Here is an 18,638-nt window from a genome sequence, read left to right on the forward strand (position 1 = left end):
GACGCTAGAGTTCAGAAATAGCACGCGTCCGTCCAAGTACGGTCTCTTGCGTGCTGCGTGTTTGGTTCTTCTCACAGCGAATCCTGCTATACATTCCTGAGGCTGACGCAGCTCAAACGAGCAATCGGCGCGGCAGCATTATAGCGAGAACAGCAAAACGATGCATCGGCCGGGAATCGAACCCGGGCCGCCCGAGTGGTAGGCGAACAACCTACCACTTTTTTAGTTGTTGTTCTCATTTTTTTAGTTGCATTTGTTGGGGGCGGTCGGCCGTGCTTCCCGAGCATATTCCAGAGTAGCTGTCTGCAGGGAAAGTGGGATTGCCACCCAACGACGCCGGATACAGCCGAAAAAAGTGCTACACACGCGGAGTCCCCCACTACACTGCCTTAAAGCGACCGCTCATCACTATCGTGTGAGTAACCTTGCGGCCGCGGCGACGAGTCTTGCCCAAAGACGCAGCGTGCGTGGAGGCGCTGCCCGAACGCGTGTGGATGCACCCTCCTACCTCGTAAAGCGCCTACAGCTACTATCACCGTGGGCCGCTGCCGGCGGGCGGGAAGCCGACACAGCGCGGCGTTACGAGCAGCGGCTGTGCGGTGGTGGTGTAATGGTGAGCATAGTTGCCTTCCCAGCAGTTGATCCGGGTTCGATTCCCGGCCACCGCAACGGGCGCAAATTTTTACGTCTGAGTATGTGAGCCACGTGCTGTTACATTAACGTTTTCTTTCCGTCGTTGCTCCACTCCAGGCCATCCTGTAGTATGTCCCGACTTGTCCCGACTTTGCTCGGCTGACGCGAAAGCTGACGCTTGGAATTCGCCCTTATCAAGAGGACAGGCGATATAAACGGCTGTGAGAGGTGAGGTGTAGCGAAGTACAGGCAAACTGCGAAGTTTTGTGCTCCTTCTTCTTAAACAAAAAAATAAAAAAAAAAGAGACGCAGTCGGTAGGACTCGAACCTACGCTCCCAGAGGGAATCTGATTTCTAGTCAGACGCCTTAACCACTCGGCCACGACTGCTCGCAGCCAAAAGTCCCCTCGAATCGTGAAAAATCAAACCGTTCTGCGCAGAATGTTGACAGGAAACGAACTCCGTGCACTGATTACGGCAGGGCTACCAGCGCTACGAGACGAGCCATTACGGAAGCGTTAAAATCTTCGCCCGGACAGGGACTCGAACCCTGGACCCTTAGGTTAAAAGCCTAATGCTCTACCGACTGAGCTATCCGGGCTCACGCTTGCTGTGGATGGAGCAGCTGCAGGCAATGTGAATAACTGGAACGCGTGTGTAGGCGTACTACGGTAATTGCTGGCTTCTGGCGCAACTGGCGACTTCACCGACTTGCCACTGACGCTGGTAGCAGCCCAACAGCGGACCAGTGCCTCTTCTCCCTTTACCCCGGTGCTGACAGTAATTGCATCTCGTGCCTGTTTTCCCCGATTACGCTCGGTTGAAGCTCCGGAAGGAGGGCGACAAACGAGGGTTGGAGGGCCAAAACATGGAGGGTCGTGTGCGCAAAAACTTCCCTTCCGGTACCGGGAATCGAACCCGGGCCTCCTGGGTGAAAGCCAGGTATCCTAGCCACTAGACCACACCGGATTTGCTCGATAAACGTCAGATTTACTCCCTCTCCTCTCGCTTTTCGTGCTGAATCCGGACTTAGTGGTGTTCTCTGTTTGCGAGCATATTTGCGCTTGCAGACTGGCATGGCGCACAGCTCGAAACTGACAATTCATTGCAGTTTGCATCATATTTTACTCACAACAGGGGAGGAGAAAGGTCAAAGCTGTACCTTGCCATAGCTGGATGTAAACATTTTAACGCTGAGGCGTGGGCTCCTTGTGGATAACAAACGACAATTCAGTTCGTTCCCTAGCAACAACAACGCCGTTAATTCAGCCATGATGTACAGCAAATTAAATGCCCCGGGTGAGGATCGAACTCACGACCTTAAGATTATGAGACTTACGCGCTACCCACTGCGCTACCGAGGCACGTTTGCAAGCAACGTCCCAGGAAACTTGGTAAGTCTCGCATATTAGAGATAGACAGTTTGCGCTTTCTCAAGAATCTGTTGTGTTGCTACACGTGCTTTCCCGAATTGCTAGATTAAACTGCTGCCGCGGCTTTTTCAACGGAAAGCAGCACTGCCTGAGGTTACAGTACATCGCCCTTGCGGCACCTGAACACAGCGGCCTGTAGGGCCAGGCTGACGCTAGAGTTCAGAAATAGCACGCGTCCGTCCAAGTACGGTCTCTTGCGTGCTGCGTGTTTGGTTCTTCTCACAGCGAATCCTGCTATACATTCCTGAGGCTGACGCAGCTCAAACGAGCAATCGGCGCGGCAGCATTATAGCGAGAACAGCAAAACGATGCATCGGCCGGGAATCGAACCCGGGCCGCCCGAGTGGTAGGCGAACAACCTACCACTTTTTTAGTTGTTGTTCTCATTTTTTTAGTTGCATTTGTTGGGGGCGGTCGGCCGTGCTTCCCGAGCATATTCCAGAGTAGCTGTCTGCAGGGAAAGTGGGATTGCCACCCAACGACGCCGGATACAGCCGAAAAAAGTGCTACACACGCGGAGTCCCCCACTACACTGCCTTAAAGCGACCGCTCATCACTATCGTGTGAGTAACCTTGCGGCCGCGGCGACGAGTCTTGCCCAAAGACGCAGCGTGCGTGGAGGCGCTGCCCGAACGCGTGTGGATGCACCCTCCTACCTCGTAAAGCGCCTACAGCTACTATCACCGTGGGCCGCTGCCGGCGGGCGGGAAGCCGACACAGCGCGGCGTTACGAGCAGCGGCTGTGCGGTGGTGGTGTAATGGTGAGCATAGTTGCCTTCCCAGCAGTTGATCCGGGTTCGATTCCCGGCCACCGCAACGGGCGCAAATTTTTACGTCTGAGTATGTGAGCCACGTGCTGTTACATTAACGTTTTCTTTCCGTCGTTGCTCCACTCCAGGCCATCCTGTAGTATGTCCCGACTTGTCCCGACTTTGCTCGGCTGACGCGAAAGCTGACGCTTGGAATTCGCCCTTATCAAGAGGACAGGCGATATAAACGGCTGTGAGAGGTGAGGTGTAGCGAAGTACAGGCAAACTGCGAAGTTTTGTGCTCCTTCTTCTTAAACAAAAAAATAAAAAAAAAAGAGACGCAGTCGGTAGGACTCGAACCTACGCTCCCAGAGGGAATCTGATTTCTAGTCAGACGCCTTAACCACTCGGCCACGACTGCTCGCAGCCAAAAGTCCCCTCGAATCGTGAAAAATCAAACCGTTCTGCGCAGAATGTTGACAGGAAACGAACTCCGTGCACTGATTACGGCAGGGCTACCAGCGCTACGAGACGAGCCATTACGGAAGCGTTAAAATCTTCGCCCGGACAGGGACTCGAACCCTGGACCCTTAGGTTAAAAGCCTAATGCTCTACCGACTGAGCTATCCGGGCTCACGCTTGCTGTGGATGGAGCAGCTGCAGGCAATGTGAATAACTGGAACGCGTGTGTAGGCGTACTACGGTAATTGCTGGCTTCTGGCGCAACTGGCGACTTCACCGACTTGCCACTGACGCTGGTAGCAGCCCAACAGCGGACCAGTGCCTCTTCTCCCTTTACCCCGGTGCTGACAGTAATTGCATCTCGTGCCTGTTTTCCCCGATTACGCTCGGTTGAAGCTCCGGAAGGAGGGCGACAAACGAGGGTTGGAGGGCCAAAACATGGAGGGTCGTGTGCGCAAAAACTTCCCTTCCGGTACCGGGAATCGAACCCGGGCCTCCTGGGTGAAAGCCAGGTATCCTAGCCACTAGACCACACCGGATTTGCTCGATAAACGTCAGATTTACTCCCTCTCCTCTCGCTTTTCGTGCTGAATCCGGACTTAGTGGTGTTCTCTGTTTGCGAGCATATTTGCGCTTGCAGACTGGCATGGCGCACAGCTCGAAACTGACAATTCATTGCAGTTTGCATCATATTTTACTCACAACAGGGGAGGAGAAAGGTCAAAGCTGTACCTTGCCATAGCTGGATGTAAACATTTTAACGCTGAGGCGTGGGCTCCTTGTGGATAACAAACGACAATTCAGTTCGTTCCCTAGCAACAGCAACGCCGTTAATTCAGCCATGATGTACAGCAAATTAAATGCCCCGGGTGAGGATCGAACTCACGACCTTAAGATTATGAGACTTACGCGCTACCCACTGCGCTACCGAGGCACGTTTGCAAGCAACGTCCCAGGAAACTTGGTAAGTCTCGCATATTAGAGATAGACAGTTTGCGCTTTCTCAAGAATCTGTTGTGTTGCTACACGTGCTTTCCCGAATTGCTAGATTAAACTGCTGCCGCGGCTTTTTCAACGGAAAGCAGCACTGCCTGAGGTTACAGTACATCGCCCTTGCGGCACCTGAACACAGCGGCCTGTAGGGCCAGGCTGACGCTAGAGTTCAGAAATAGCACGCGTCCGTCCAAGTACGGTCTCTTGCGTGCTGCGTGTTTGGTTCTTCTCACAGCGAATCCTGCTATACATTCCTGAGGCTGACGCAGCTCAAACGAGCAATCGGCGCGGCAGCATTATAGCGAGAACAGCAAAACGATGCATCGGCCGGGAATCGAACCCGGGCCGCCCGAGTGGTAGGCGAACAACCTACCACTTTTTTAGTTGTTGTTCTCATTTTTTTAGTTGCATTTGTTGGGGGCGGTCGGCCGTGCTTCCCGAGCATATTCCAGAGTAGCTGTCTGCAGGGAAAGTGGGATTGCCACCCAACGACGCCGGATACAGCCGAAAAAAGTGCTACACACGCGGAGTCCCCCACTACACTGCCTTAAAGCGACCGCTCATCACTATCGTGTGAGTAACCTTGCGGCCGCGGCGACGAGTCTTGCCCAAAGACGCAGCGTGCGTGGAGGCGCTGCCCGAACGCGTGTGGATGCACCCTCCTACCTCGTAAAGCGCCTACAGCTACTATCACCGTGGGCCGCTGCCGGCGGGCGGGAAGCCGACACAGCGCGGCGTTACGAGCAGCGGCTGTGCGGTGGTGGTGTAATGGTGAGCATAGTTGCCTTCCCAGCAGTTGATCCGGGTTCGATTCCCGGCCACCGCAACGGGCGCAAATTTTTACGTCTGAGTATGTGAGCCACGTGCTGTTACATTAACGTTTTCTTTCCGTCGTTGCTCCACTCCAGGCCATCCTGTAGTATGTCCCGACTTGTCCCGACTTTGCTCGGCTGACGCGAAAGCTGACGCTTGGAATTCGCCCTTATCAAGAGGACAGGCGATATAAACGGCTGTGAGAGGTGAGGTGTAGCGAAGTACAGGCAAACTGCGAAGTTTTGTGCTCCTTCTTCTTAAACAAAAAAATAAAAAAAAAAGAGACGCAGTCGGTAGGACTCGAACCTACGCTCCCAGAGGGAATCTGATTTCTAGTCAGACGCCTTAACCACTCGGCCACGACTGCTCGCAGCCAAAAGTCCCCTCGAATCGTGAAAAATCAAACCGTTCTGCGCAGAATGTTGACAGGAAACGAACTCCGTGCACTGATTACGGCAGGGCTACCAGCGCTACGAGACGAGCCATTACGGAAGCGTTAAAATCTTCGCCCGGACAGGGACTCGAACCCTGGACCCTTAGGTTAAAAGCCTAATGCTCTACCGACTGAGCTATCCGGGCTCACGCTTGCTGTGGATGGAGCAGCTGCAGGCAATGTGAATAACTGGAACGCGTGTGTAGGCGTACTACGGTAATTGCTGGCTTCTGGCGCAACTGGCGACTTCACCGACTTGCCACTGACGCTGGTAGCAGCCCAACAGCGGACCAGTGCCTCTTCTCCCTTTACCCCGGTGCTGACAGTAATTGCATCTCGTGCCTGTTTTCCCCGATTACGCTCGGTTGAAGCTCCGGAAGGAGGGCGACAAACGAGGGTTGGAGGGCCAAAACATGGAGGGTCGTGTGCGCAAAAACTTCCCTTCCGGTACCGGGAATCGAACCCGGGCCTCCTGGGTGAAAGCCAGGTATCCTAGCCACTAGACCACACCGGATTTGCTCGATAAACGTCAGATTTACTCCCTCTCCTCTCGCTTTTCGTGCTGAATCCGGACTTAGTGGTGTTCTCTGTTTGCGAGCATATTTGCGCTTGCAGACTGGCATGGCGCACAGCTCGAAACTGACAATTCATTGCAGTTTGCATCATATTTTACTCACAACAGGGGAGGAGAAAGGTCAAAGCTGTACCTTGCCATAGCTGGATGTAAACATTTTAACGCTGAGGCGTGGGCTCCTTGTGGATAACAAACGACAATTCAGTTCGTTCCCTAGCAACAACAACGCCGTTAATTCAGCCATGATGTACAGCAAATTAAATGCCCCGGGTGAGGATCGAACTCACGACCTTAAGATTATGAGACTTACGCGCTACCCACTGCGCTACCGAGGCACGTTTGCAAGCAACGTCCCAGGAAACTTGGTAAGTCTCGCATATTAGAGATAGACAGTTTGCGCTTTCTCAAGAATCTGTTGTGTTGCTACACGTGCTTTCCCGAATTGCTAGATTAAACTGCTGCCGCGGCTTTTTCAACGGAAAGCAGCACTGCCTGAGGTTACAGTACATCGCCCTTGCGGCACCTGAACACAGCGGCCTGTAGGGCCAGGCTGACGCTAGAGTTCAGAAATAGCACGCGTCCGTCCAAGTACGGTCTCTTGCGTGCTGCGTGTTTGGTTCTTCTCACAGCGAATCCTGCTATACATTCCTGAGGCTGACGCAGCTCAAACGAGCAATCGGCGCGGCAGCATTATAGCGAGAACAGCAAAACGATGCATCGGCCGGGAATCGAACCCGGGCCGCCCGAGTGGTAGGCGAACAACCTACCACTTTTTTAGTTGTTGTTCTCATTTTTTTAGTTGCATTTGTTGGGGGCGGTCGGCCGTGCTTCCCGAGCATATTCCAGAGTAGCTGTCTGCAGGGAAAGTGGGATTGCCACCCAACGACGCCGGATACAGCCGAAAAAAGTGCTACACACGCGGAGTCCCCCACTACACTGCCTTAAAGCGACCGCTCATCACTATCGTGTGAGTAACCTTGCGGCCGCGGCGACGAGTCTTGCCCAAAGACGCAGCGTGCGTGGAGGCGCTGCCCGAACGCGTGTGGATGCACCCTCCTACCTCGTAAAGCGCCTACAGCTACTATCACCGTGGGCCGCTGCCGGCGGGCGGGAAGCCGACACAGCGCGGCGTTACGAGCAGCGGCTGTGCGGTGGTGGTGTAATGGTGAGCATAGTTGCCTTCCCAGCAGTTGATCCGGGTTCGATTCCCGGCCACCGCAACGGGCGCAAATTTTTACGTCTGAGTATGTGAGCCACGTGCTGTTACATTAACGTTTTCTTTCCGTCGTTGCTCCACTCCAGGCCATCCTGTAGTATGTCCCGACTTGTCCCGACTTTGCTCGGCTGACGCGAAAGCTGACGCTTGGAATTCGCCCTTATCAAGAGGACAGGCGATATAAACGGCTGTGAGAGGTGAGGTGTAGCGAAGTACAGGCAAACTGCGAAGTTTTGTGCTCCTTCTTCTTAAACAAAAAAATAAAAAAAAAAGAGACGCAGTCGGTAGGACTCGAACCTACGCTCCCAGAGGGAATCTGATTTCTAGTCAGACGCCTTAACCACTCGGCCACGACTGCTCGCAGCCAAAAGTCCCCTCGAATCGTGAAAAATCAAACCGTTCTGCGCAGAATGTTGACAGGAAACGAACTCCGTGCACTGATTACGGCAGGGCTACCAGCGCTACGAGACGAGCCATTACGGAAGCGTTAAAATCTTCGCCCGGACAGGGACTCGAACCCTGGACCCTTAGGTTAAAAGCCTAATGCTCTACCGACTGAGCTATCCGGGCTCACGCTTGCTGTGGATGGAGCAGCTGCAGGCAATGTGAATAACTGGAACGCGTGTGTAGGCGTACTACGGTAATTGCTGGCTTCTGGCGCAACTGGCGACTTCACCGACTTGCCACTGACGCTGGTAGCAGCCCAACAGCGGACCAGTGCCTCTTCTCCCTTTACCCCGGTGCTGACAGTAATTGCATCTCGTGCCTGTTTTCCCCGATTACGCTCGGTTGAAGCTCCGGAAGGAGGGCGACAAACGAGGGTTGGAGGGCCAAAACATGGAGGGTCGTGTGCGCAAAAACTTCCCTTCCGGTACCGGGAATCGAACCCGGGCCTCCTGGGTGAAAGCCAGGTATCCTAGCCACTAGACCACACCGGATTTGCTCGATAAACGTCAGATTTACTCCCTCTCCTCTCGCTTTTCGTGCTGAATCCGGACTTAGTGGTGTTCTCTGTTTGCGAGCATATTTGCGCTTGCAGACTGGCATGGCGCACAGCTCGAAACTGACAATTCATTGCAGTTTGCATCATATTTTACTCACAACAGGGGAGGAGAAAGGTCAAAGCTGTACCTTGCCATAGCTGGATGTAAACATTTTAACGCTGAGGCGTGGGCTCCTTGTGGATAACAAACGACAATTCAGTTCGTTCCCTAGCAACAGCAACGCCGTTAATTCAGCCATGATGTACAGCAAATTAAATGCCCCGGGTGAGGATCGAACTCACGACCTTAAGATTATGAGACTTACGCGCTACCCACTGCGCTACCGAGGCACGTTTGCAAGCAACGTCCCAGGAAACTTGGTAAGTCTCGCATATTAGAGATAGACAGTTTGCGCTTTCTCAAGAATCTGTTGTGTTGCTACACGTGCTTTCCCGAATTGCTAGATTAAACTGCTGCCGCGGCTTTTTCAACGGAAAGCAGCACTGCCTGAGGTTACAGTACATCGCCCTTGCGGCACCTGAACACAGCGGCCTGTAGGGCCAGGCTGACGCTAGAGTTCAGAAATAGCACGCGTCCGTCCAAGTACGGTCTCTTGCGTGCTGCGTGTTTGGTTCTTCTCACAGCGAATCCTGCTATACATTCCTGAGGCTGACGCAGCTCAAACGAGCAATCGGCGCGGCAGCATTATAGCGAGAACAGCAAAACGATGCATCGGCCGGGAATCGAACCCGGGCCGCCCGAGTGGTAGGCGAACAACCTACCACTTTTTTAGTTGTTGTTCTCATTTTTTTAGTTGCATTTGTTGGGGGCGGTCGGCCGTGCTTCCCGAGCATATTCCAGAGTAGCTGTCTGCAGGGAAAGTGGGATTGCCACCCAACGACGCCGGATACAGCCGAAAAAAGTGCTACACACGCGGAGTCCCCCACTACACTGCCTTAAAGCGACCGCTCATCACTATCGTGTGAGTAACCTTGCGGCCGCGGCGACGAGTCTTGCCCAAAGACGCAGCGTGCGTGGAGGCGCTGCCCGAACGCGTGTGGATGCACCCTCCTACCTCGTAAAGCGCCTACAGCTACTATCACCGTGGGCCGCTGCCGGCGGGCGGGAAGCCGACACAGCGCGGCGTTACGAGCAGCGGCTGTGCGGTGGTGGTGTAATGGTGAGCATAGTTGCCTTCCCAGCAGTTGATCCGGGTTCGATTCCCGGCCACCGCAACGGGCGCAAATTTTTACGTCTGAGTATGTGAGCCACGTGCTGTTACATTAACGTTTTCTTTCCGTCGTTGCTCCACTCCAGGCCATCCTGTAGTATGTCCCGACTTGTCCCGACTTTGCTCGGCTGACGCGAAAGCTGACGCTTGGAATTCGCCCTTATCAAGAGGACAGGCGATATAAACGGCTGTGAGAGGTGAGGTGTAGCGAAGTACAGGCAAACTGCGAAGTTTTGTGCTCCTTCTTCTTAAACAAAAAAATAAAAAAAAAAGAGACGCAGTCGGTAGGACTCGAACCTACGCTCCCAGAGGGAATCTGATTTCTAGTCAGACGCCTTAACCACTCGGCCACGACTGCTCGCAGCCAAAAGTCCCCTCGAATCGTGAAAAATCAAACCGTTCTGCGCAGAATGTTGACAGGAAACGAACTCCGTGCACTGATTACGGCAGGGCTACCAGCGCTACGAGACGAGCCATTACGGAAGCGTTAAAATCTTCGCCCGGACAGGGACTCGAACCCTGGACCCTTAGGTTAAAAGCCTAATGCTCTACCGACTGAGCTATCCGGGCTCACGCTTGCTGTGGATGGAGCAGCTGCAGGCAATGTGAATAACTGGAACGCGTGTGTAGGCGTACTACGGTAATTGCTGGCTTCTAGCGCAACTGGCGACTTCACCGACTTGCCACTGACGCTGGTAGCAGCCCAACAGCGGACCAGTGCCTCTTCTCCCTTTACCCCGGTGCTGACAGTAATTGCATCTCGTGCCTGTTTTCCCCGATTACGCTCGGTTGAAGCTCCGGAAGGAGGGCGACAAACGAGGGTTGGAGGGCCAAAACATGGAGGGTCGTGTGCGCAAAAACTTCCCTTCCGGTACCGGGAATCGAACCCGGGCCTCCTGGGTGAAAGCCAGGTATCCTAGCCACTAGACCACACCGGATTTGCTCGATAAACGTCAGATTTACTCCCTCTCCTCTCGCTTTTCGTGCTGAATCCGGACTTAGTGGTGTTCTCTGTTTGCGAGCATATTTGCGCTTGCAGACTGGCATGGCGCACAGCTCGAAACTGACAATTCATTGCAGTTTGCATCATATTTTACTCACAACAGGGGAGGAGAAAGGTCAAAGCTGTACCTTGCCATAGCTGGATGTAAACATTTTAACGCTGAGGCGTGGGCTCCTTGTGGATAACAAACGACAATTCAGTTCGTTCCCTAGCAACAGCAACGCCGTTAATTCAGCCATGATGTACAGCAAATTAAATGCCCCGGGTGAGGATCGAACTCACGACCTTAAGATTATGAGACTTACGCGCTACCCACTGCGCTACCGAGGCACGTTTGCAAGCAACGTCCCAGGAAACTTGGTAAGTCTCGCATATTAGAGATAGACAGTTTGCGCTTTCTCAAGAATCTGTTGTGTTGCTACACGTGCTTTCCCGAATTGCTAGATTAAACTGCTGCCGCGGCTTTTTCAACGGAAAGCAGCACTGCCTGAGGTTACAGTACATCGCCCTTGCGGCACCTGAACACAGCGGCCTGTAGGGCCAGGCTGACGCTAGAGTTCAGAAATAGCACGCGTCCGTCCAAGTACGGTCTCTTGCGTGCTGCGTGTTTGGTTCTTCTCACAGCGAATCCTGCTATACATTCCTGAGGCTGACGCAGCTCAAACGAGCAATCGGCGCGGCAGCATTATAGCGAGAACAGCAAAACGATGCATCGGCCGGGAATCGAACCCGGGCCGCCCGAGTGGTAGGCGAACAACCTACCACTTTTTTAGTTGTTGTTCTCATTTTTTTAGTTGCATTTGTTGGGGGCGGTCGGCCGTGCTTCCCGAGCATATTCCAGAGTAGCTGTCTGCAGGGAAAGTGGGATTGCCACCCAACGACGCCGGATACAGCCGAAAAAAGTGCTACACACGCGGAGTCCCCCACTACACTGCCTTAAAGCGACCGCTCATCACTATCGTGTGAGTAACCTTGCGGCCGCGGCGACGAGTCTTGCCCAAAGACGCAGCGTGCGTGGAGGCGCTGCCCGAACGCGTGTGGATGCACCCTCCTACCTCGTAAAGCGCCTACAGCTACTATCACCGTGGGCCGCTGCCGGCGGGCGGGAAGCCGACACAGCGCGGCGTTACGAGCAGCGGCTGTGCGGTGGTGGTGTAATGGTGAGCATAGTTGCCTTCCCAGCAGTTGATCCGGGTTCGATTCCCGGCCACCGCAACGGGCGCAAATTTTTACGTCTGAGTATGTGAGCCACGTGCTGTTACATTAACGTTTTCTTTCCGTCGTTGCTCCACTCCAGGCCATCCTGTAGTATGTCCCGACTTGTCCCGACTTTGCTCGGCTGACGCGAAAGCTGACGCTTGGAATTCGCCCTTATCAAGAGGACAGGCGATATAAACGGCTGTGAGAGGTGAGGTGTAGCGAAGTACAGGCAAACTGCGAAGTTTTGTGCTCCTTCTTCTTAAACAAAAAAATAAAAAAAAAAGAGACGCAGTCGGTAGGACTCGAACCTACGCTCCCAGAGGGAATCTGATTTCTAGTCAGACGCCTTAACCACTCGGCCACGACTGCTCGCAGCCAAAAGTCCCCTCGAATCGTGAAAAATCAAACCGTTCTGCGCAGAATGTTGACAGGAAACGAACTCCGTGCACTGATTACGGCAGGGCTACCAGCGCTACGAGACGAGCCATTACGGAAGCGTTAAAATCTTCGCCCGGACAGGGACTCGAACCCTGGACCCTTAGGTTAAAAGCCTAATGCTCTACCGACTGAGCTATCCGGGCTCACGCTTGCTGTGGATGGAGCAGCTGCAGGCAATGTGAATAACTGGAACGCGTGTGTAGGCGTACTACGGTAATTGCTGGCTTCTAGCGCAACTGGCGACTTCACCGACTTGCCACTGACGCTGGTAGCAGCCCAACAGCGGACCAGTGCCTCTTCTCCCTTTACCCCGGTGCTGACAGTAATTGCATCTCGTGCCTGTTTTCCCCGATTACGCTCGGTTGAAGCTCCGGAAGGAGGGCGACAAACGAGGGTTGGAGGGCCAAAACATGGAGGGTCGTGTGCGCAAAAACTTCCCTTCCGGTACCGGGAATCGAACCCGGGCCTCCTGGGTGAAAGCCAGGTATCCTAGCCACTAGACCACACCGGATTTGCTCGATAAACGTCAGATTTACTCCCTCTCCTCTCGCTTTTCGTGCTGAATCCGGACTTAGTGGTGTTCTCTGTTTGCGAGCATATTTGCGCTTGCAGACTGGCATGGCGCACAGCTCGAAACTGACAATTCATTGCAGTTTGCATCATATTTTACTCACAACAGGGGAGGAGAAAGGTCAAAGCTGTACCTTGCCATAGCTGGATGTAAACATTTTAACGCTGAGGCGTGGGCTCCTTGTGGATAACAAACGACAATTCAGTTCGTTCCCTAGCAACAGCAACGCCGTTAATTCAGCCATGATGTACAGCAAATTAAATGCCCCGGGTGAGGATCGAACTCACGACCTTAAGATTATGAGACTTACGCGCTACCCACTGCGCTACCGAGGCACGTTTGCAAGCAACGTCCCAGGAAACTTGGTAAGTCTCGCATATTAGAGATAGACAGTTTGCGCTTTCTCAAGAATCTGTTGTGTTGCTACACGTGCTTTCCCGAATTGCTAGATTAAACTGCTGCCGCGGCTTTTTCAACGGAAAGCAGCACTGCCTGAGGTTACAGTACATCGCCCTTGCGGCACCTGAACACAGCGGCCTGTAGGGCCAGGCTGACGCTAGAGTTCAGAAATAGCACGCGTCCGTCCAAGTACGGTCTCTTGCGTGCTGCGTGTTTGGTTCTTCTCACAGCGAATCCTGCTATACATTCCTGAGGCTGACGCAGCTCAAACGAGCAATCGGCGCGGCAGCATTATAGCGAGAACAGCAAAACGATGCATCGGCCGGGAATCGAACCCGGGCCGCCCGAGTGGTAGGCGAACAACCTACCACTTTTTTAGTTGTTGTTCTCATTTTTTTAGTTGCATTTGTTGGGGGCGGTCGGCCGTGCTTCCCGAGCATATTCCAGAGTAGCTGTCTGCAGGGAAAGTGGGATTGCCACCCAACGACGCCGGATACAGCCGAAAAAAGTGCTACACACGCGGAGTCCCCCACTACACTGCCTTAAAGCGACCGCTCATCACTATCGTGTGAGTAACCTTGCGGCCGCGGCGACGAGTCTTGCCCAAAGACGCAGCGTGCGTGGAGGCGCTGCCCGAACGCGTGTGGATGCACCCTCCTACCTCGTAAAGCGCCTACAGCTACTATCACCGTGGGCCGCTGCCGGCGGGCGGGAAGCCGACACAGCGCGGCGTTACGAGCAGCGGCTGTGCGGTGGTGGTGTAATGGTGAGCATAGTTGCCTTCCCAGCAGTTGATCCGGGTTCGATTCCCGGCCACCGCAACGGGCGCAAATTTTTACGTCTGAGTATGTGAGCCACGTGCTGTTACATTAACGTTTTCTTTCCGTCGTTGCTCCACTCCAGGCCATCCTGTAGTATGTCCCGACTTGTCCCGACTTTGCTCGGCTGACGCGAAAGCTGACGCTTGGAATTCGCCCTTATCAAGAGGACAGGCGATATAAACGGCTGTGAGAGGTGAGGTGTAGCGAAGTACAGGCAAACTGCGAAGTTTTGTGCTCCTTCTTCTTAAACAAAAAAATAAAAAAAAAAGAGACGCAGTCGGTAGGACTCGAACCTACGCTCCCAGAGGGAATCTGATTTCTAGTCAGACGCCTTAACCACTCGGCCACGACTGCTCGCAGCCAAAAGTCCCCTCGAATCGTGAAAAATCAAACCGTTCTGCGCAGAATGTTGACAGGAAACGAACTCCGTGCACTGATTACGGCAGGGCTACCAGCGCTACGAGACGAGCCATTACGGAAGCGTTAAAATCTTCGCCCGGACAGGGACTCGAACCCTGGACCCTTAGGTTAAAAGCCTAATGCTCTACCGACTGAGCTATCCGGGCTCACGCTTGCTGTGGATGGAGCAGCTGCAGGCAATGTGAATAACTGGAACGCGTGTGTAGGCGTACTACGGTAATTGCTGGCTTCTGGCGCAACTGGCGACTTCACCGACTTGCCACTGACGCTGGTAGCAGCCCAACAGCGGACCAGTGCCTCTTCTCCCTTTACCCCGGTGCTGACAGTAATTGCATCTCGTGCCTGTTTTCCCCGATTACGCTCGGTTGAAGCTCCGGAAGGAGGGCGACAAACGAGGGTTGGAGGGCCAAAACATGGAGGGTCGTGTGCGCAAAAACTTCCCTTCCGGTACCGGGAATCGAACCCGGGCCTCCTGGGTGAAAGCCAGGTATCCTAGCCACTAGACCACACCGGATTTGCTCGATAAATGTCAGATTTACTCCCTCTCCTCTCGCTTTTCGTGCTGAATCCGGACTTAGTGGTGTTCTCTGTTTGCGAGCATATTTGCGCTTGCAGACTGGCATGGCGCACAGCTCGAAACTGACAATTCATTGCAGTTTGCATCATATTTTACTCACAACAGGGGAGGAGAAAGGTCAAAGCTGTACCTTGCCATAGCTGGATGTAAACATTTTAACGCTGAGGCGTGGGCTCCTTGTGGATAACAAACGACAATTCAGTTCGTTCCCTAGCAACAGCAACGCCGTTAATTCAGCCATGATGTACAGCAAATTAAATGCCCCGGGTGAGGATCGAACTCACGACCTTAAGATTATGAGACTTACGCGCTACCCACTGCGCTACCGAGGCACGTTTGCAAGCAACGTCCCAGGAAACTTGGTAAGTCTCGCATATTAGAGATAGACAGTTTGCGCTTTCTCAAGAATCTGTTGTGTTGCTACACGTGCTTTCCCGAATTGCTAGATTAAACTGCTGCCGCGGCTTTTTCAACGGAAAGCAGCACTGCCTGAGGTTACAGTACATCGCCCTTGCGGCACCTGAACACAGCGGCCTGTAGGGCCAGGCTGACGCTAGAGTTCAGAAATAGCACGCGTCCGTCCAAGTACGGTCTCTTGCGTGCTGCGTGTTTGGTTCTTCTCACAGCGAATCCTGCTATACATTCCTGAGGCTGACGCAGCTCAAACGAGCAATCGGCGCGGCAGCATTATAGCGAGAACAGCAAAACGATGCATCGGCCGGGAATCGAACCCGGGCCGCCCGAGTGGTAGGCGAACAACCTACCACTTTTTTAGTTGTTGTTCTCATTTTTTTAGTTGCATTTGTTGGGGGCGGTCGGCCGTGCTTCCCGAGCATATTCCAGAGTAGCTGTCTGCAGGGAAAGTGGGATTGCCACCCAACGACGCCGGATACAGCCGAAAAAAGTGCTACACACGCGGAGTCCCCCACTACACTGCCTTAAAGCGACCGCTCATCACTATCGTGTGAGTAACCTTGCGGCCGCGGCGACGAGTCTTGCCCAAAGACGCAGCGTGCGTGGAGGCGCTGCCCGAACGCGTGTGGATGCACCCTCCTACCTCGTAAAGCGCCTACAGCTACTATCACCGTGGGCCGCTGCCGGCGGGCGGGAAGCCGACACAGCGCGGCGTTACGAGCAGCGGCTGTGCGGTGGTGGTGTAATGGTGAGCATAGTTGCCTTCCCAGCAGTTGATCCGGGTTCGATTCCCGGCCACCGCAACGGGCGCAAATTTTTACGTCTGAGTATGTGAGCCACGTGCTGTTACATTAACGTTTTCTTTCCGTCGTTGCTCCACTCCAGGCCATCCTGTAGTATGTCCCGACTTGTCCCGACTTTGCTCGGCTGACGCGAAAGCTGACGCTTGGAATTCGCCCTTATCAAGAGGACAGGCGATATAAACGGCTGTGAGAGGTGAGGTGTAGCGAAGTACAGGCAAACTGCGAAGTTTTGTGCTCCTTCTTCTTAAACAAAAAAATAAAAAAAAAAGAGACGCAGTCGGTAGGACTCGAACCTACGCTCCCAGAGGGAATCTGATTTCTAGTCAGACGCCTTAACCACTCGGCCACGACTGCTCGCAGCCAAAAGTCCCCTCGAATCGTGAAAAATCAAACCGTTCTGCGCAGAATGTTGACAGGAAACGAACTCCGTGCACTGATTACGGCAGGGCTACCAGCGCTACGAGACGAGCCATTACGGAAGCGTTAAAATCTTCGCCCGGACAGGGACTCGAACCCTGGACCCTTAGGTTAAAAGCCTAATGCTCTACCGACTGAGCTATCCGGGCTCACGCTTGCTGTGGATGGAGCAGCTGCAGGCAATGTGAATAACTGGAACGCGTGTGTAGGCGTACTACGGTAATTGCTGGCTTCTAGCGCAACTGGCGACTTCACCGACTTGCCACTGACGCTGGTAGCAGCCCAACAGCGGACCAGTGCCTCTTCTCCCTTTACCCCGGTGCTGACAGTAATTGCATCTCGTGCCTGTTTTCCCCGATTACGCTCGGTTGAAGCTCCGGAAGGAGGGCGACAAACGAGGGTTGGAGGGCCAAAACATGGAGGGTCGTGTGCGCAAAAACTTCCCTTCCGGTACCGGGAATCGAACCCGGGCCTCCTGGGTGAAAGCCAGGTATCCTAGCCACTAGACCACACCGGATTTGCTCGATAAACGTCAGATTTACTCCCTCTCCTCTCGCTTTTCGTGCTGAATCCGGACTTAGTGGTGTTCTCTGTTTGCGAGCATATTTGCGCTTGCAGACTGGCATGGCGCACAGCTCGAAACTGACAATTCATTGCAGTTTGCATCATATTTTACTCACAACAGGGGAGGAGAAAGGTCAAAGCTGTACCTTGCCATAGCTGGATGTAAACATTTTAACGCTGAGGCGTGGGCTCCTTGTGGATAACAAACGACAATTCAGTTCGTTCCCTAGCAACAGCAACGCCGTTAATTCAGCCATGATGTACAGCAAATTAAATGCCCCGGGTGAGGATCGAACTCACGACCTTAAGATTATGAGACTTACGCGCTACCCACTGCGCTACCGAGGCACGTTTGCAAGCAACGTCCCAGGAAACTTGGTAAGTCTCGCATATTAGAGATAGACAGTTTGCGCTTTCTCAAGAATCTGTTGTGTTGCTACACGTGCTTTCCCGAATTGCTAGATTAAACTGCTGCCGCGGCTTTTTCAACGGAAAGCAGCACTGCCTGAGGTTACAGTACATCGCCCTTGCGGCACCTGAACACAGCGGCCTGTAGGGCCAGGCTGACGCTAGAGTTCAGAAATAGCACGCGTCCGTCCAAGTACGGTCTCTTGCGTGCTGCGTGTTTGGTTCTTCTCACAGCGAATCCTGCTATACATTCCTGAGGCTGACGCAGCTCAAACGAGCAATCGGCGCGGCAGCATTATAGCGAGAACAGCAAAACGATGCATCGGCCGGGAATCGAACCCGGGCCGCCCGAGTGGTAGGCGAACAACCTACCACTTTTTTAGTTGTTGTTCTCATTTTTTTAGTTGCATTTGTTGGGGGCGGTCGGCCGTGCTTCCCGAGCATATTCCAGAGTAGCTGTCTGCAGGGAAAGTGGGATTGCCACCCAACGACGCCGGATACAGCCGAAAAAAGTGCTACACACGCGGAGTCCCCCACTACACTGCCTTAAAGCGACCGCTCATCACTATCGTGTGAGTAACCTTGCGGCCGCGGCGACGAGTCTTGCCCAAAGACGCAGCGTGCGTGGAGGCGCTGCCCGAACGCGTGTGGATGCACCCTCCTACCTCGTAAAGCGCCTACAGCTACTATCACCGTGGGCCGCTGCCGGCGGGCGGGAAGCCGACACAGCGCGGCGTTACGAGCAGCGGCTGTGCGGTGGTGGTGTAATGGTGAGCATAGTTGCCTTCCCAGCAGTTGATCCGGGTTCGATTCCCGGCCACCGCAACGGGCGCAAATTTTTACGTCTGAGTATGTGAGCCACGTGCTGTTACATTAACGTTTTCTTTCCGTCGTTGCTCCACTCCAGGCCATCCTGTAGTATGTCCCGACTTGTCCCGACTTTGCTCGGCTGACGCGAAAGCTGACGCTTGGAATTCGCCCTTATCAAGAGGACAGGCGATATAAACGGCTGTGAGAGGTGAGGTGTAGCGAAGTACAGGCAAACTGCGAAGTTTTGTGCTCCTTCTTCTTAAACAAAAAAAT

The 18,638-nt window shown here is 53.7% G+C and overlaps 41 non-coding genes across 41 annotated transcripts; 9 read left to right on the forward strand and 32 right to left on the reverse strand.

The window, feature by feature from the left end:
* The first annotated feature begins 596 nt into the window (after positions 1 to 596).
* On the forward strand, positions 597 to 668 carry Trnag-ucc (transfer RNA glycine (anticodon UCC)). The gene has a single exon. It is a non-coding gene; the product is annotated as a tRNA-Gly (tRNA).
* A 272-nt stretch (positions 669 to 940) lies between these two features.
* On the reverse strand, positions 941 to 1,022 carry Trnas-aga (transfer RNA serine (anticodon AGA)). The gene has a single exon. It is a non-coding gene; the product is annotated as a tRNA-Ser (tRNA).
* Positions 1,023 to 1,161: 139 nt separating this feature from the next.
* Positions 1,162 to 1,234, reverse strand: Trnak-uuu (transfer RNA lysine (anticodon UUU)). Its single transcript has one exon. It is a non-coding gene; the product is annotated as a tRNA-Lys (tRNA).
* Positions 1,235 to 1,530: 296 nt separating this feature from the next.
* On the reverse strand, positions 1,531 to 1,602 carry Trnae-uuc (transfer RNA glutamic acid (anticodon UUC)). The gene has a single exon. It is a non-coding gene; the product is annotated as a tRNA-Glu (tRNA).
* A 322-nt stretch (positions 1,603 to 1,924) lies between these two features.
* Trnam-cau (transfer RNA methionine (anticodon CAU)) lies at positions 1,925 to 1,997 on the reverse strand. Its single transcript has one exon. It is a non-coding gene; the product is annotated as a tRNA-Met (tRNA).
* Positions 1,998 to 2,810: 813 nt separating this feature from the next.
* On the forward strand, positions 2,811 to 2,882 carry Trnag-ucc (transfer RNA glycine (anticodon UCC)). Its single transcript has one exon. It is a non-coding gene; the product is annotated as a tRNA-Gly (tRNA).
* A 272-nt stretch (positions 2,883 to 3,154) lies between these two features.
* On the reverse strand, positions 3,155 to 3,236 carry Trnas-aga (transfer RNA serine (anticodon AGA)). Its single transcript has one exon. It is a non-coding gene; the product is annotated as a tRNA-Ser (tRNA).
* Positions 3,237 to 3,375: 139 nt separating this feature from the next.
* Positions 3,376 to 3,448, reverse strand: Trnak-uuu (transfer RNA lysine (anticodon UUU)). Its single transcript has one exon. It is a non-coding gene; the product is annotated as a tRNA-Lys (tRNA).
* A 296-nt stretch (positions 3,449 to 3,744) lies between these two features.
* On the reverse strand, positions 3,745 to 3,816 carry Trnae-uuc (transfer RNA glutamic acid (anticodon UUC)). The gene has a single exon. It is a non-coding gene; the product is annotated as a tRNA-Glu (tRNA).
* A 322-nt stretch (positions 3,817 to 4,138) lies between these two features.
* On the reverse strand, positions 4,139 to 4,211 carry Trnam-cau (transfer RNA methionine (anticodon CAU)). The gene has a single exon. It is a non-coding gene; the product is annotated as a tRNA-Met (tRNA).
* An 813-nt stretch (positions 4,212 to 5,024) lies between these two features.
* Trnag-ucc (transfer RNA glycine (anticodon UCC)) lies at positions 5,025 to 5,096 on the forward strand. Its single transcript has one exon. It is a non-coding gene; the product is annotated as a tRNA-Gly (tRNA).
* Positions 5,097 to 5,368: 272 nt separating this feature from the next.
* On the reverse strand, positions 5,369 to 5,450 carry Trnas-aga (transfer RNA serine (anticodon AGA)). The gene has a single exon. It is a non-coding gene; the product is annotated as a tRNA-Ser (tRNA).
* Positions 5,451 to 5,589: 139 nt separating this feature from the next.
* Trnak-uuu (transfer RNA lysine (anticodon UUU)) lies at positions 5,590 to 5,662 on the reverse strand. Its single transcript has one exon. It is a non-coding gene; the product is annotated as a tRNA-Lys (tRNA).
* Positions 5,663 to 5,958: 296 nt separating this feature from the next.
* Trnae-uuc (transfer RNA glutamic acid (anticodon UUC)) lies at positions 5,959 to 6,030 on the reverse strand. The gene has a single exon. It is a non-coding gene; the product is annotated as a tRNA-Glu (tRNA).
* A 322-nt stretch (positions 6,031 to 6,352) lies between these two features.
* On the reverse strand, positions 6,353 to 6,425 carry Trnam-cau (transfer RNA methionine (anticodon CAU)). The gene has a single exon. It is a non-coding gene; the product is annotated as a tRNA-Met (tRNA).
* Positions 6,426 to 7,238: 813 nt separating this feature from the next.
* Positions 7,239 to 7,310, forward strand: Trnag-ucc (transfer RNA glycine (anticodon UCC)). The gene has a single exon. It is a non-coding gene; the product is annotated as a tRNA-Gly (tRNA).
* A 272-nt stretch (positions 7,311 to 7,582) lies between these two features.
* On the reverse strand, positions 7,583 to 7,664 carry Trnas-aga (transfer RNA serine (anticodon AGA)). The gene has a single exon. It is a non-coding gene; the product is annotated as a tRNA-Ser (tRNA).
* A 139-nt stretch (positions 7,665 to 7,803) lies between these two features.
* Trnak-uuu (transfer RNA lysine (anticodon UUU)) lies at positions 7,804 to 7,876 on the reverse strand. Its single transcript has one exon. It is a non-coding gene; the product is annotated as a tRNA-Lys (tRNA).
* A 296-nt stretch (positions 7,877 to 8,172) lies between these two features.
* On the reverse strand, positions 8,173 to 8,244 carry Trnae-uuc (transfer RNA glutamic acid (anticodon UUC)). The gene has a single exon. It is a non-coding gene; the product is annotated as a tRNA-Glu (tRNA).
* A 322-nt stretch (positions 8,245 to 8,566) lies between these two features.
* Trnam-cau (transfer RNA methionine (anticodon CAU)) lies at positions 8,567 to 8,639 on the reverse strand. Its single transcript has one exon. It is a non-coding gene; the product is annotated as a tRNA-Met (tRNA).
* Positions 8,640 to 9,452: 813 nt separating this feature from the next.
* Positions 9,453 to 9,524, forward strand: Trnag-ucc (transfer RNA glycine (anticodon UCC)). Its single transcript has one exon. It is a non-coding gene; the product is annotated as a tRNA-Gly (tRNA).
* A 272-nt stretch (positions 9,525 to 9,796) lies between these two features.
* On the reverse strand, positions 9,797 to 9,878 carry Trnas-aga (transfer RNA serine (anticodon AGA)). The gene has a single exon. It is a non-coding gene; the product is annotated as a tRNA-Ser (tRNA).
* Positions 9,879 to 10,017: 139 nt separating this feature from the next.
* Positions 10,018 to 10,090, reverse strand: Trnak-uuu (transfer RNA lysine (anticodon UUU)). Its single transcript has one exon. It is a non-coding gene; the product is annotated as a tRNA-Lys (tRNA).
* A 296-nt stretch (positions 10,091 to 10,386) lies between these two features.
* Trnae-uuc (transfer RNA glutamic acid (anticodon UUC)) lies at positions 10,387 to 10,458 on the reverse strand. Its single transcript has one exon. It is a non-coding gene; the product is annotated as a tRNA-Glu (tRNA).
* A 322-nt stretch (positions 10,459 to 10,780) lies between these two features.
* On the reverse strand, positions 10,781 to 10,853 carry Trnam-cau (transfer RNA methionine (anticodon CAU)). Its single transcript has one exon. It is a non-coding gene; the product is annotated as a tRNA-Met (tRNA).
* Positions 10,854 to 11,666: 813 nt separating this feature from the next.
* Trnag-ucc (transfer RNA glycine (anticodon UCC)) lies at positions 11,667 to 11,738 on the forward strand. Its single transcript has one exon. It is a non-coding gene; the product is annotated as a tRNA-Gly (tRNA).
* A 272-nt stretch (positions 11,739 to 12,010) lies between these two features.
* Trnas-aga (transfer RNA serine (anticodon AGA)) lies at positions 12,011 to 12,092 on the reverse strand. The gene has a single exon. It is a non-coding gene; the product is annotated as a tRNA-Ser (tRNA).
* Positions 12,093 to 12,231: 139 nt separating this feature from the next.
* Positions 12,232 to 12,304, reverse strand: Trnak-uuu (transfer RNA lysine (anticodon UUU)). Its single transcript has one exon. It is a non-coding gene; the product is annotated as a tRNA-Lys (tRNA).
* A 296-nt stretch (positions 12,305 to 12,600) lies between these two features.
* On the reverse strand, positions 12,601 to 12,672 carry Trnae-uuc (transfer RNA glutamic acid (anticodon UUC)). The gene has a single exon. It is a non-coding gene; the product is annotated as a tRNA-Glu (tRNA).
* A 322-nt stretch (positions 12,673 to 12,994) lies between these two features.
* On the reverse strand, positions 12,995 to 13,067 carry Trnam-cau (transfer RNA methionine (anticodon CAU)). Its single transcript has one exon. It is a non-coding gene; the product is annotated as a tRNA-Met (tRNA).
* Positions 13,068 to 13,880: 813 nt separating this feature from the next.
* Trnag-ucc (transfer RNA glycine (anticodon UCC)) lies at positions 13,881 to 13,952 on the forward strand. Its single transcript has one exon. It is a non-coding gene; the product is annotated as a tRNA-Gly (tRNA).
* Positions 13,953 to 14,224: 272 nt separating this feature from the next.
* On the reverse strand, positions 14,225 to 14,306 carry Trnas-aga (transfer RNA serine (anticodon AGA)). The gene has a single exon. It is a non-coding gene; the product is annotated as a tRNA-Ser (tRNA).
* A 139-nt stretch (positions 14,307 to 14,445) lies between these two features.
* Trnak-uuu (transfer RNA lysine (anticodon UUU)) lies at positions 14,446 to 14,518 on the reverse strand. The gene has a single exon. It is a non-coding gene; the product is annotated as a tRNA-Lys (tRNA).
* Positions 14,519 to 14,814: 296 nt separating this feature from the next.
* On the reverse strand, positions 14,815 to 14,886 carry Trnae-uuc (transfer RNA glutamic acid (anticodon UUC)). The gene has a single exon. It is a non-coding gene; the product is annotated as a tRNA-Glu (tRNA).
* A 322-nt stretch (positions 14,887 to 15,208) lies between these two features.
* Positions 15,209 to 15,281, reverse strand: Trnam-cau (transfer RNA methionine (anticodon CAU)). Its single transcript has one exon. It is a non-coding gene; the product is annotated as a tRNA-Met (tRNA).
* Positions 15,282 to 16,094: 813 nt separating this feature from the next.
* Trnag-ucc (transfer RNA glycine (anticodon UCC)) lies at positions 16,095 to 16,166 on the forward strand. The gene has a single exon. It is a non-coding gene; the product is annotated as a tRNA-Gly (tRNA).
* A 272-nt stretch (positions 16,167 to 16,438) lies between these two features.
* Positions 16,439 to 16,520, reverse strand: Trnas-aga (transfer RNA serine (anticodon AGA)). The gene has a single exon. It is a non-coding gene; the product is annotated as a tRNA-Ser (tRNA).
* Positions 16,521 to 16,659: 139 nt separating this feature from the next.
* Positions 16,660 to 16,732, reverse strand: Trnak-uuu (transfer RNA lysine (anticodon UUU)). The gene has a single exon. It is a non-coding gene; the product is annotated as a tRNA-Lys (tRNA).
* Positions 16,733 to 17,028: 296 nt separating this feature from the next.
* Positions 17,029 to 17,100, reverse strand: Trnae-uuc (transfer RNA glutamic acid (anticodon UUC)). The gene has a single exon. It is a non-coding gene; the product is annotated as a tRNA-Glu (tRNA).
* Positions 17,101 to 17,422: 322 nt separating this feature from the next.
* On the reverse strand, positions 17,423 to 17,495 carry Trnam-cau (transfer RNA methionine (anticodon CAU)). The gene has a single exon. It is a non-coding gene; the product is annotated as a tRNA-Met (tRNA).
* An 813-nt stretch (positions 17,496 to 18,308) lies between these two features.
* Positions 18,309 to 18,380, forward strand: Trnag-ucc (transfer RNA glycine (anticodon UCC)). Its single transcript has one exon. It is a non-coding gene; the product is annotated as a tRNA-Gly (tRNA).
* Positions 18,381 to 18,638: the final 258 nt, after the last annotated feature.

The sequence above is a fragment of the Schistocerca serialis genome, chromosome 4 (genome assembly GCF_023864345.2).
Source record: "Schistocerca serialis cubense isolate TAMUIC-IGC-003099 chromosome 4, iqSchSeri2.2, whole genome shotgun sequence".
NCBI lineage: Eukaryota > Metazoa > Arthropoda > Insecta > Orthoptera > Acrididae > Schistocerca > Schistocerca serialis.